The 12,687-nt window shown below is 33.3% G+C and overlaps 1 protein-coding gene and 1 long non-coding RNA gene across 9 annotated transcripts in view; one reads left to right on the forward strand and one right to left on the reverse strand.

Moving 5' to 3' along the window:
- Positions 1–12,687, forward strand: part of LOC116151933 (uncharacterized) — a 241,062-nt gene that overhangs the window by 122,080 nt on the left and 106,295 nt on the right. For all 5 annotated transcript variants that reach the window (XR_010378917.1, XR_010378923.1, XR_010378919.1 and 2 more), the window contains exons 3-4: positions 18–148; positions 4,208–4,442. This is a non-coding gene — a long non-coding RNA (uncharacterized LOC116151933). The remainder of the gene's footprint in view (positions 1–17; positions 149–4,207; positions 4,443–12,687) is intronic.
- Positions 1–12,687, reverse strand: part of SSBP2 (single stranded DNA binding protein 2) — a 248,251-nt gene that overhangs the window by 96,960 nt on the left and 138,604 nt on the right. The window lies entirely within an intron of this gene.

Consider the following 12,687-nt stretch of genomic DNA (forward strand, 5'->3'; position numbering starts at 1 on the left):
TCTTTTCTATTCTGTAGGTGCTCCCAGACTGCAGCCAAGAGGTTCCAGATTTGGTTCACAGTGTCCTGTAGGTTCCACAGCTGGTACCTAAGTCTGGTACCCCATGCACTGGATGGCAAGGCTGCTAGACCCCACGACTCCCACAGAGGTATTTCTGTTAATGGCCAGATGCCAAATTTTTGTTGTTGAAGTTGGGGGACAAAAATGAAGGTTGTCTTATGCTACCTTTAATGCCAATGTCATTCCCCTGGGCATCCTATATTTTATCTGACAATCCTACCTACATTAGACCATCCTAAGCAAGAAACTTTTATTGCATTAAGGCACTGATATTTACAATTCTTTTATAACTACCTGCCTACCTTGACTAATGTAAAAAACATAAAAATATTTTATGGAATAGTAATAGAAATAATTACTGGTAATAATACTAGTAATAATCATAGAAAGAATTAGGTTTGTGAATGAAGTCTGAAAGTATCACCACATAGTTTACTATGGTTAAACTGATAAAGAACCAAGTACCTCTAACTCTCAGGAACAGTATATGAAATAACTGAGACTCAGGGAATTCATTTATGATACTTGTTCAGTACATATCAGTTGTGATGTTCTCTTGGATCTATAACAATGAATAAGACACATTTTGCGCTTTCAGGGACACAGCAGGATAGCTTATACAAAAGTTAAAATAACCCTTGTATAAATGCAAAAAGCAATATACACCAGATTAGGAGGGGAGACAGTGTTAATGAAAATGTTTAATTCTGACACTACAAAAGCTGTTGCAGAAGTAGCAGTAAGAGAAAACTGACTTGTAAGAAGGCAGAGAGTGTATGTTAATTTCTTTGTCATGAGTCCATGCTCCTGGAATTTAATGTCCGCTCCATTTTTGTTGGATAAATGAAATTCCCTTACCTTCATTTTGCCTTTAATAGTTCTTAAAGGGAATGTTTAAATATAAGCCTAGTTGATCTTATTAAAAACAAGCATGATGGCTACCATTTACTGAGAACCTACTGGGTGTCAGGCCTTGTACTAAGTGCTTAATATGATCTCATTTAATCATTATAGTAGCTATGAACAGCATTATCTTTTCCACTTACAAATAAGGAAACTATGGCACAAAGATGCTATCCAGCTTGTTCAAATCGTGTGTTACTATGTACCAAAAATCACAACTTTAAATTCAGTTCTGATTTCAAAGCTTGTGTTCTTTATCACTAAATTATTCTGTATAATGATGCTTTTCAGACTGATTATTTTATACCTCAACCCAATCAAGTCTTTAACCCCTGTTATACAGTTTGAGTTATTACACCAATATAGAGGTCAGCTTTTAGGTGAAATTTGAAAATGTCTTTGCTTTTCTTTATGTAAGCACTAACTGGACAAAGAATAAGATACCTTATTCTGCTACCACAAGATGTATGAATACTTTCTCAGTGTCTTGAACCTTAACTTTCAAGAGCTGTAATCCTTTTTAGGCTTAAGTTATATTTATAATAACAGGTCTTTGAAGTCTAAGGGATAGAATTCTTTATTAGCAGAATTCTTCACATATATCCAAAGATAAAACTAGCCTTAATTTTCTTAGAACAGGTGTCATTTCCATTTCTCTTCTCTACTGATTTTAGTAAAATATTATGAATCTATGGTAACTATTGGTCAGGCTACTGAAGAATAGAAAAATTAGCAGATTTATTGATCAGCTGTTTTTATCAAAAATGACTTTCAAGGAGGGGAGGGTATAGCTCAGTGGTAGAGCACATGCTTAGCATGCATGAGGTCCTGGGTTCAATCTCCAGGACCACCTCTAAAAAATAAATGAGGCTAATTACCTAGCCCCATAAAAAAAATGACTTTTCAAAAGAAATTTGCCTTTTAACACCATGTCAGTCTTGTTCTAGAGTCTACACACACACACACACACACACACACACACACATTCTCAAAAATCACTCACAAAGAATTCTCCTAGAATTTACTGGAATAATGAATGGTCAGGGTTTTCAGCTAGACTAATCATCACTCGTACTTTGGGCTTTTAGTAAGGGGCAAATCTTGACCAGGAAAAGAAATGAAGCCTATCAAGAGATACGTGTTCAGATAGCACGGTATCAGGTTTACAATTCTTAGAAACTGTTTTAACTGTGGATCTAATGTACATTCCTTCTGCCTAGAAGTAAACTTCTAACTGTTGAACTACTAACATGGCTTCAAAGCTTAAAGATTCTAAATTTCCAAAACTTTCAAAATCACCTCTCTCCTTTTCATCTATAGTACTGAAGCCCTAGTTCAGTCATTACCATACTCTAACTGTACCACTGAAATAAAATAGCATTTGGTCTGTCTTTGTCTTTCTCTGTCTTCATCATCAACCCCTCATTGGCCCTCCATGCTCTGAATCTGAACTTGGTTTCCAGGCCTATTTCTACTACTTCCTACATCTTGTTACTGTTTTGTACACAAATCTGTTCCAAGCTAAAACTGTAACTAAGCCTCTTGGAAAGAACAGTGCCTACCTCAATATCCTCCATATATATGGGGTTTGATAGTACCTATTGAATGAATAAGTAAATGATTTGTAGAGAAGTTATTTCAATTAAAAAGTTATTATTATGACAGTGACTTTACTGAACATTTATTTATTGACTGTCTGTTAATATGGCATTATGGTTTTTTAAAGTACCGTAAGAAGTCATAATGTTAAGGTCATGGAATCATGGATAAGAACTTATTAAGCTAGTTCGGAGCTCCCAAAACACAGGCATGCTATTTTACTGTAAGTATAGTAATCGTAGAAAAAAAAAAAGCTCATGCTGTTATTATTATAATTAACTAGGAATCAATTTCTTTTTACTGTAAAAACAGTTAATTAACTAGCCTCTAAGATTTTTCTGTTCTGTATTATCATTACATTATAAAATACATTCGGTGTCAGGAATTAGAAAAACGATCTTATTTTCCTTCAGCATATGTATCTACTTCATAACAATAAATTTGATGATTCTATAGTCAGGAGATATTTAACACATGCATAAGCACAAGGTTTTCTAATTGTATTTCAAGTAAAGCATTTTAGGTATCTGTTTTTGGAGTTTTATTATACCCATAATTTTAAAACTTTTAGAAATGCAAATGCTAGTTTTTACACAGTCAACTTATAAAATTCTGGAAGTCTACGATCAGTCTTTCTCAATGGCAATGGTTGAACAACAAATGACTCTCTAAGGACAATTTTCTACTATTTATTGAAACTGTCCTTTTTCATAAAGGAATTTACTGGAGGAAATTCTGTTAAAGCTCTCAACATAAATCTTACTTGAAGCTTTTGATGGTCAACTGTCAATTAAAGAATTTAGTAATTATATTTCAGTACTGAAAATGCTTTAAAATTAAGTTTTCTAGAATTTAAAAATGTATACTTCATCAAAATTAGAATTTATGCATATTTTTGTCATTGTCCTTTTTTATGTCATATGTACTTTTAAAAATACCTATAAGACTATTCTTTTAAAATGTTGATAACTATTAAACATTTCTAAAGTAATTATGCTTTATATTATAGTTATAAGTTTCAGGAAATTTCAAAGAACTTGGAGCAGGCTATTTTAAGAAAATAATTAACTGAATATGAAAAGGTACAATTTTCCACCTAGCCACCTACTATAAGTATTTGTGATCGATCTCACCTTCCTTTTCCAGTTATATTCATCTGGGACTAAGAAAAAGTTGTTTACAGATTTATTTTGTTTTATAGCATGAAGCTAACAACATTAGCTGGGTTATGTCCTCAAATGGTGAATATCTGGGTTAGATTCTTGTATTGAGCAAACATAAGCAAACAACAGTCCATAAAGTATGCTTAGCCCTAATCACACTCACATGACTGAGTTGGTTTCATACAGAATGTATTTAAAATAAATATCCATATTTAAGACGCAGAATAAACCACATATTTAATTATAACCAGAAACTATATAAGAAACCAGAGATTTACACAGTCGAAACAAGTAAAACAAGATTTACAGAAAATAATGTAAAGGCCTGAGGGGAAGGAGGTGATAGAACAAAATACAGTTCGGGAGAGTTTAATTTTTTTAGTTATGATTTGAATGGTGATAGACTTTCAGTAATTATAAACAGCATGAAAATGCAAAGTAGACTCAGAATTTATAAATTTTTCCTCATCCATTTTTCACAGCAATGTATAAAACACAGCATGCGATATTATCTTTTCACTTGAAAAGGCAACACTAAAAATAGGTCACGGCCTCTGACAGAGTATACAAACTGCCAGGACAAGGACTACGAGCACAGTAGGAGTTCGAGAAATGATGGTAATAATGAGACCGCAGTGTTGCTGATTCTTGGATCTGCTGAGAAAATCTGAATTCTCACTCCAGCCTTATCACCATCCAGCTCCACCATGGCCTTGGGTGAGTCAAACTCTCAGTGATTCGATTAAGAGCCAGACTGAGTTTACTTTGCTCACAAATGCATTACAAGGTCAGACAGCGCCATGATGAAATGTGCACGCAATACATATTCCTTTACTCATGGCCCTAGTCTATGTAACTACCTTTTATGTTCTATTTTCTCTAAGACAACTTGCAGATTTACATGTCACAAAAGCTGAGAGATTAATTTTAAAAATATGAGAATCTTTCAGGAAAATTATTTTAGAAGGGAAAGGGGGAAAAGCCCTCCAAAATATTGGTTTTACTTTTTCCTCCCTTCCTGTAGAACAAAACTTGAAAGCAAAGTGGTGAAAATGAACTAGACACTTGATCTTTGACAAATGGAGAGTGGAATGCAACCCAACACTTGGAGCATGATAATAGTTTAGAAAGACTACTTAAACAGTTACCATTCAAAAGTCTAAGAATGATTTAGAAAGCGTCACTTTAATACCCCAGAGCAGAGTTTGCCAGCCTTTTAAAATCCTTTTCTCTAACAGACCTTTTCACTCTACCTTTTGTATATCCCGATCAGCTAAGATTTTTTGTTAAATTTTACCTTCTGTAGCTTTTAGTATGAAAATAGTTTTATCAAATATGTATTTTCAACTGTCTAAACTTACTCTTTCCTCAACAAGACTTTGACGCACTGCCCCTTGAACCTTCCCATTCACTATTCTACTAGCCAAATTCCAGATTTGGGCAGGATATTTTCTTTACTCATAAAATCAGTACATATCACTACTGAAGTAAATGGAGAGAGCTATATGAGATGGACAGCTATTTTCCAGTAGTCATATAAAATTAAAAAAAAAAAGATAACCAGAACAACTCTTCTTTATCTTTCAATTACTTAGAAATTTAGTAACAATATCACCAAAAATATACATATTGCTTCATTTATTTATATACAAATAAAATGAGGTCATCAAGGCAGCAGGGAATAGAAATGAGACAGTGACAGAATCTTGCTGTTTTGGCAGAACATTTTACAGTTTCTTATTTTTATACAAGTGAACTATATGTTTGTATAGTTAACTTTGTTTTCTTTTTTTCCTTCTTTTATATTTCTATTCCTTCCTGCCTTCATTCCTCCCTCCCATTTTCCTTTCCTTATTCCTTCCTTCCGTCCAATGTTGGTTTTTGGCTGAGACCACAATTTCACCAAGAAATAAAAATTCCATTACACAGGAAGGAAGCTAATAAGTTTCCCCTCCCCAAATGCCATTAGAGACTTCCTGAATAAATGAGAAGCACATTAATTTAAAAAAAAAAAAAGAGTGCTTGCATAGCAAAGAAAACAGATTCTGGTCTACATTATAGTTAAAATCAACTTGAACAATAAGTGTCAGATATGGATAAGATCTATTACACATCTATAGCCAATGAAGTATGACCCCACAACTATGTGGACTTCAGTGCACTGTTAAATAACAAACAATGGGACTGCTATTACTTCCTTTTAAGATAATTTCGTAACATAATTATTTCACTAACAGGAGATTTCTTTTAGATATAATTATTACTGATATTTCTCATTCAAAATCACTCCATTATTCATTGTTATTATGGTCAGTGGAATAGATGGATGTAATTTATACACATAAACACACATACATATATGTCTGTATGTGTGTTTAAATTTAATTATAAATATAGAATTTTATATAATTATTCAAATTTAATTGACACACAGGCTCAAATTTTACATTATACATAAAAATGCTACCTACATCCACATATATTCTTGTTTTGAGGGTCATTCTCTATTTTTTTTTTTTTAACAAAGTTACATAAAAATTCCTCCTGCAAGTTATATTTTAATTATAGTTAATGGATCATTAGCCTATTTGACTCATATTTAAAAGACAAAGAGAACAAGGTTTTTTTTTTTTTTTTGGTTATATTTTGCTTTGATTTTCTGTTTGTTTTGCGTGACAGTTTATCCACAAGTTGTAGTTTGTAGCCTAAGCTTTACTCTTGAGATTGCTCTCAGTAACTGACTTGGTCATTACAGAGATACTAAAATAATTAATAGTGGTAATTTTAAAAATATGTGACTTGAGATGAGATTTGGTAAAAATCAGTTTCTCTTCTATTTCAATGACTCCTAACAGTATAGCCATTGAAGTCAACTTAATGTTTGTCAAGATCCATTGAACTTTATAGTGAGCATCTGGGTAGTGCCACAGTGCAGATGTTGAGCAGAATACACAATAAAACTACCTCAGGTCTCATCTGGTTAATAACAGTACTTCACTGAAAAATTGCTTTTGGTAATTTCTGACTTATTTTTTTGTCCAAGTAAAGCTGTTCATCTTTTTTTTTTTTAAAGCACAATTGTGACTTCTTACAAAACAAAGCCCTCAACTTCTATAATATATTAAAGTAGAGGTTTTATGCATAGCTAAATGACTGAATTTAATTTTTCAAATTAAATATAAATTACTAATTATTACCTATGAGTCACAAAAATTAAGAACATCTCCATAAACCAAACTTAAAAATCCGAATATTTGGAAATGAGGGACAAGACATAAATGTAATTTATAACATATATATCTCTATTTTCTCTCTTTTTTGTGGGAAACTATATTCTTGAGTAGTACTCATATCAGATGCTCATTAAATACGAGGAACTGAAGGACCTAAAATTGTTTTAGTGGCATCACCAAAAAACTTCAACTTTTTTGTAACCCACAAAAAGCACTTTCTTTACGCATCATCCAGGCCTTACCCTGACAAATTCTCTATTTTTCACGTTCTAATTCACTGTGGCTTCTGTGTTCTCGTTCTATTCTACTGGCTATTTGATTTTATTAATAACACAGTAACACATGCTCATTGTAGGAAAATCAGAAAACACATGAGAACCAGTAAGAAAGTAAAAATCAAGTGTAATCTCACCATTCACAACTACTATCACCATTTTTGTATAAGTTTTTAAACTAAAAATGATTAAGGTATAATCTGTAAAGGTTTGTAAAGTGATATTTTCATTTAGCAATATATCCTAATACCCTTCACATTTTTAGTGTCATAATTTTTCTCAAAAAATTTTCCAAGTTCTTACTGCTTTATTATTCTAGATAAGAGGTCAGCAAACTTTCTCAAAAGGGCCAAGTAGTAAATATTTTAGGCTCGTAGTCTCTGCTGCAACCATTTAACCCTGGTATGGTAGACATACATCAAGCATGGATGTGGCTATGCTTCAATATTTTAAAAAACAGGCAGAGTACTGTAGTTTGCTGACCCCCTAGTCTAGATAGTTGCTTATAAAGAAATACTGCATATCATGATCACCGTCACCTATAGCTGAATATTTTACAGACTATACTCGACCTTTTCTAACAATAAGATTTACCCCAGCACACAACACCAAGGAGTATGTTCATTTCCTGTGATAATTGCGAATGTGATTCTTCAAAAGTGGTAGAAAATCCTCCATGCTGGAACGATACCAGAAAGACTTCCCCAGCTCAGTCTGTGTCTTAGAAACCTGTATTTCAATAGCAAAGTAGAAGGATGCTCTTCCCTCTCCCCTTTAGTCAACAGAAGTCCAAGTTAAATGAGTAGTAACTTGCTGACACACAGAATTTTCATCCCTGTTTCAAATCTATGAAAGAGAGAGAAATTGAGATTGAAGAAGTTGGAATAGCAGGAAACCTAGAAGTTTATATTCATCCACATCCATGCTTTCCTCCTTCCCCAGTGTGACAATAAAAGAGGTCTTCTCTTTGGATCCCTCAGTTTACTTATACTTGCTATGGATCCTATTCCCTATTGCTTTGTCATTATAGTTCAGAAATTCTCTTTTTATTCTCTCTCTTCCTCTCTGCCCCTTCCTTCCATCTCTTATGTCTCTCCAACCCCTCTCTCTCTCTCTTTACCTGCTTTCTCTCCTCTGTATTTAAACTTATTTAAGGTTTCCTTATCTTATAAATGCCCTTCCTAATTCTCAACTAGTACTCGCCTATGCGCCCACTCTTCCTTTTCACACCCAAGTTTCATGAAAGAAATGTGTACATTTCCCTTTTCTCATTTATTCCTCAATCCACTCTAACCAGGTTTTTGCTCCCATTTGATCCACAAAAACTGACTAAAGTTACCAGTGAAACCCTTACTGTTAAATCCATCTGTCACTTTTATCACTTATCTTGCTGGCCAAAAAGCACAAATTATATAGTCAAATTATATGATTTCAAATCTTGATTCTGTCATTTATGCATTTTCTTGGGAAAGTCATTTAACCTCTCTGTACCTCATTCATCTCATCTGGAAAATTGGAATGTATTAATACCTACCTCAAAGGGTTATTATGAAAATTAATAAAACATGCAAAACTGTTTACAAGATCTTAGTATACAGTAACCTCCAAATAAATATTAGCTAGTACTGCCCTCTCAGAAGCATTTGACACTATGAACCTCTCCTTTCTGAAAACATCTCTTTCCGTAACACATTCTCAAGGTTTTTTCCTTACCTCTTTGATTCATCCTTCCTAATTTCATTTTTATATTCCTCTTCCTTTATAAGCTGGTTCTCTCCCAAGCCCACCTCTCTACTCACATTACATCTTCTCCCTAGACTATCTCTTCCATTCCCATGGCTTCAGTTACCATCTGGTATCTTCCAGTCTCTTATCTCCCAAACAAACTTTTCTCCTTATCCAGACACCTGTATAAACTGGCTCCAGTACATCATCACTTGGCTATCTCAAAAGTATCCCAAGCTACACATGTTTAAAATTCATCCCATCCTCCCACTCCTCTCCTTCACCTGGAATATTCCTTCTCCCATGTTACCTATCTCAGTGAAAAGTACCAACTACCTATCCAGTATTTCAAGTCTGAAACAGGTGAGTTGTCCTGTATTCCATATTATGCCCCATCTTCCACATTCAGTAAAGATCCTGTCAATTTCATCTTTTAGTAGGTATCAAGCCTGTTCACATCCCTCTTTCCCTACTGCACTCTAGTCAATTATCATCTTTCATCTATATTATTTCTATAGACTTTTACCTGAAGTCTCTGTCTTGAGTTTTAAGGCCCTCTTCAATATATATTCTACAATGCAACCAAAATATACTAATTGCAAATCTTATTAATGCAAAAAAAGTTTAATAGTTATACACTGCCCTTATGAAACTCTGGCATTCCTTAATATAGATTTAAAAAGCATTTATGGCCCGGGCTATATTTACCTTTGGAGCTTTGTGTTATATCACCACTCTCTCCCTACCTCAGGTTTTCTACATAGATGATCATGCCATCTGCAAATAAAACAATTTTACCCCCTTTTTTCTTTTTGGCCTTTCCCCCTTTTTTCTTTCCTGAGTGCACTGGCTAGAACCTCCAGTATAATGTTGAACTGAAGTAGTAAAAGTAGATATCCTTGCTTCATTCCTGACAGTAGGGGGAAAAACATTCAGTATTTTACTATAAAATAGTGTTAGTGATAGGATTTATCAAATTGAGGAAGTTCCTTCTTATTCCCACTTTGCTGTGAGTTATAAAAAATGAATGCTGGATTTTGTCAAATGCTTTTTCTGTATTTACTAAGATGACACATTGCCTTGACTGATTTTCAGATGCTAAACCAACCTTCACATTCCTGGGACAAACTTCACTTGCTCACAGTTTACATTCTTTTTATACATTGTTGGATTCTGTCTGCTTAACTTTTGTTAAGAATTTTTGCATCTATATTCACGTGGGACACTGGTCCTTAGTTTTCTTTCTTAGAATGTCTTTGTCTCATTTTGGTGGCAGGATAATGCTGGCCTCATCGAATGAGTTGGGAAGTATTCACTCTTTAATTTTCTGAAAGAGTTCATGGAGATCTGGTATTTCTTCCTGAAAATGTTTGACAGATTTCAAAATAAATCTTTTGGGTATAGATTTTGTTTCGTGAAAACATCTTTACAAACAAATTCAGTTTCTTTAACAACTGTTCAGATCATCAATTTCTTCTTGAGTGGGCTTTGGTAATTAGTGTCTTTCAAGGAACTTGTCCATTTCATCTAAGTCGCAGAATTTATTGGTACAAAGTTATCATCATTTTAATATATACAGTATCTGTAATAATGCCATCTCCCTCATCCCTGATACTGATTTTGGGATCAGTTATAGATTTATCAATTTCATTGATCATCTCAAGGAATTAACTTTTGGTTTCACTGGTTTTCTCTATTTTTGTTTTTATTCATTAATTTCCACTCTGATCTTTATCCTTTACCACTTTCTTTCTGATTTTGGTTTTATTTGCCCCTTTTTTCCCTATTCACTTGAGGATGATGCCAAGGTCAACTAATCTGAGACCTTTCTTCCTTTCTTTTTTTCCTTTTAAAAACATTTTTTGATTTATAATCATTTTACAATGTTGTGTCAACTTTCTTCCTTTCTAATACAGGTAGTTTACTGATGTACATTTCCCTTTAAGTATTGTGTTAGTGGCAATCTACAAATTTTTATGTCATTTTTCTTTTCATATAGTTAAAAACTTCCAAGTATTGTGGAATTTTCCAAATATTTACCTGTTACTGGTTTCTAAACTAATTCATTTGGCCAGAGATTATAGTTTGTATGACTAGAATTCTTTTAAGTTTATTAAGATTTAAGTTTTATGCTCAAGAATACTGCTTACCTTAGTAAATATTTACTATGCATTTGAAAAGAATGTACATTCTGCTGTTATGGGTGGAGTGTTCTATAAATGTCCATTAGGCCAAGTCAGTTAATGGTGGTGTTCCCACGTTCTATATCCTTACTGATTTTCTATCTACTTTCCTCTGTCAATCATTGTTAGAGAAGTATCTCCAACTACAACTGTGGATTTCTTTCTTTTTATAGTTCTGTTATTTTTACTTCCTGAGTAAAAGGAGTTTTAAAGCTCTGTTAATAGGTAGATAAATGTTTAAGATTACTATATCCTCTTGATTAGTTTACCACTTCGCTATTTAAAATTTTTTAAAACAAAAAATAGTACATATTTAAGGTATACAACATGATTTGATAGACCTATACATAGTGAAATGATTACTACAGTCAAGCTAATTAACATATCATCTCACACAGTCACCTTTGCATGTGTATAATGAAAGCACCTAAAATCTACTCTTAGTAAATTTCTAGTACTCAGTATGGCATTATTAACTATGGTTGTCATGCTGTACCTTAGATCTCTAGACTTATTCATCCTACATAACTGTAATTTTGTACCGTTTGACCAACATCTTCCCATTTCTCCCACTTTCTCACCCATAGTAACCACTGTTCTACTCTTCGATCTTATGTATATGACTAAGAATTCACATGTAAATGATATTATGCAGGTTTTTTTCCTTCCTGTGTCTGGCTTATTTCACTTAGCATCATGTCCTCTTGTTTTACCTACACAGCTGTAAGTGGTAGATTTTACAATGACTAATGTTTCATCGTGTGTGTGTGTGTATCACAATACTTCTTTGACCCCTTGCATATGACATGACCTTCAGATTCCTGGCTACATTTCTTTGCTCTGACATTAACATAGCCACTCTTTGTTTTGATTAGTATTCTCCATTCTTTTTATTTTTAATGTATTTATTTCTTTATATTTAATGTGGGTTTCTTGTAGACAGCATATAGTTGGAGCTTGTCTTTTCATCCAATCTGGCAATCTCTGCTTTTAAAATGGGATGTTTAGAGAAATGATTAAATATTGATATGATTAAGTTTAAATTTACCATCATGCCATCTGTTTTCTGTTTGTCATATCTATTCTTTACTCCCTTTTTCCTCTTTTCTGCCATCTTTGGGATTAATTGAATTTTAAAAATAATTCCTTTTTATCTCTTTTGGTGAATTATTACCTATAACTATTTTTTTATTTTAGTAGTTTTTCTAGACTTTATAATATACATATTTACAAAGTATACATACTTGTAATAGATACCTTCAAGAATACGTCACCACTTCATGTAGAGCATGAAAAGCCTTGTAACAGTATACTTCCATTTCTCTCCTGCCAGCCTTTGTGTTGTCATTGTACATTGTATATGTGTGTGTGTGTGCACACTTGGGGTTCTTTGACACTCTTGAAATCTCTAAGTTTATAGTTTTCATTAAATTTAGAAAACTTTTATCAGTGATTTCTGTAAATATTTTTTCTGTCTTTCCATCTCTCTCCTCTCCTTTGGTGACTGCAGTTCCAGGTATATTAGACCACTTGAGGTTGATGTACA

The sequence above is a fragment of the Camelus dromedarius genome, chromosome 3 (assembly GCF_036321535.1).
Source record: "Camelus dromedarius isolate mCamDro1 chromosome 3, mCamDro1.pat, whole genome shotgun sequence".
In the NCBI taxonomy this organism is placed as follows: domain Eukaryota; kingdom Metazoa; phylum Chordata; class Mammalia; order Artiodactyla; family Camelidae; genus Camelus; species Camelus dromedarius.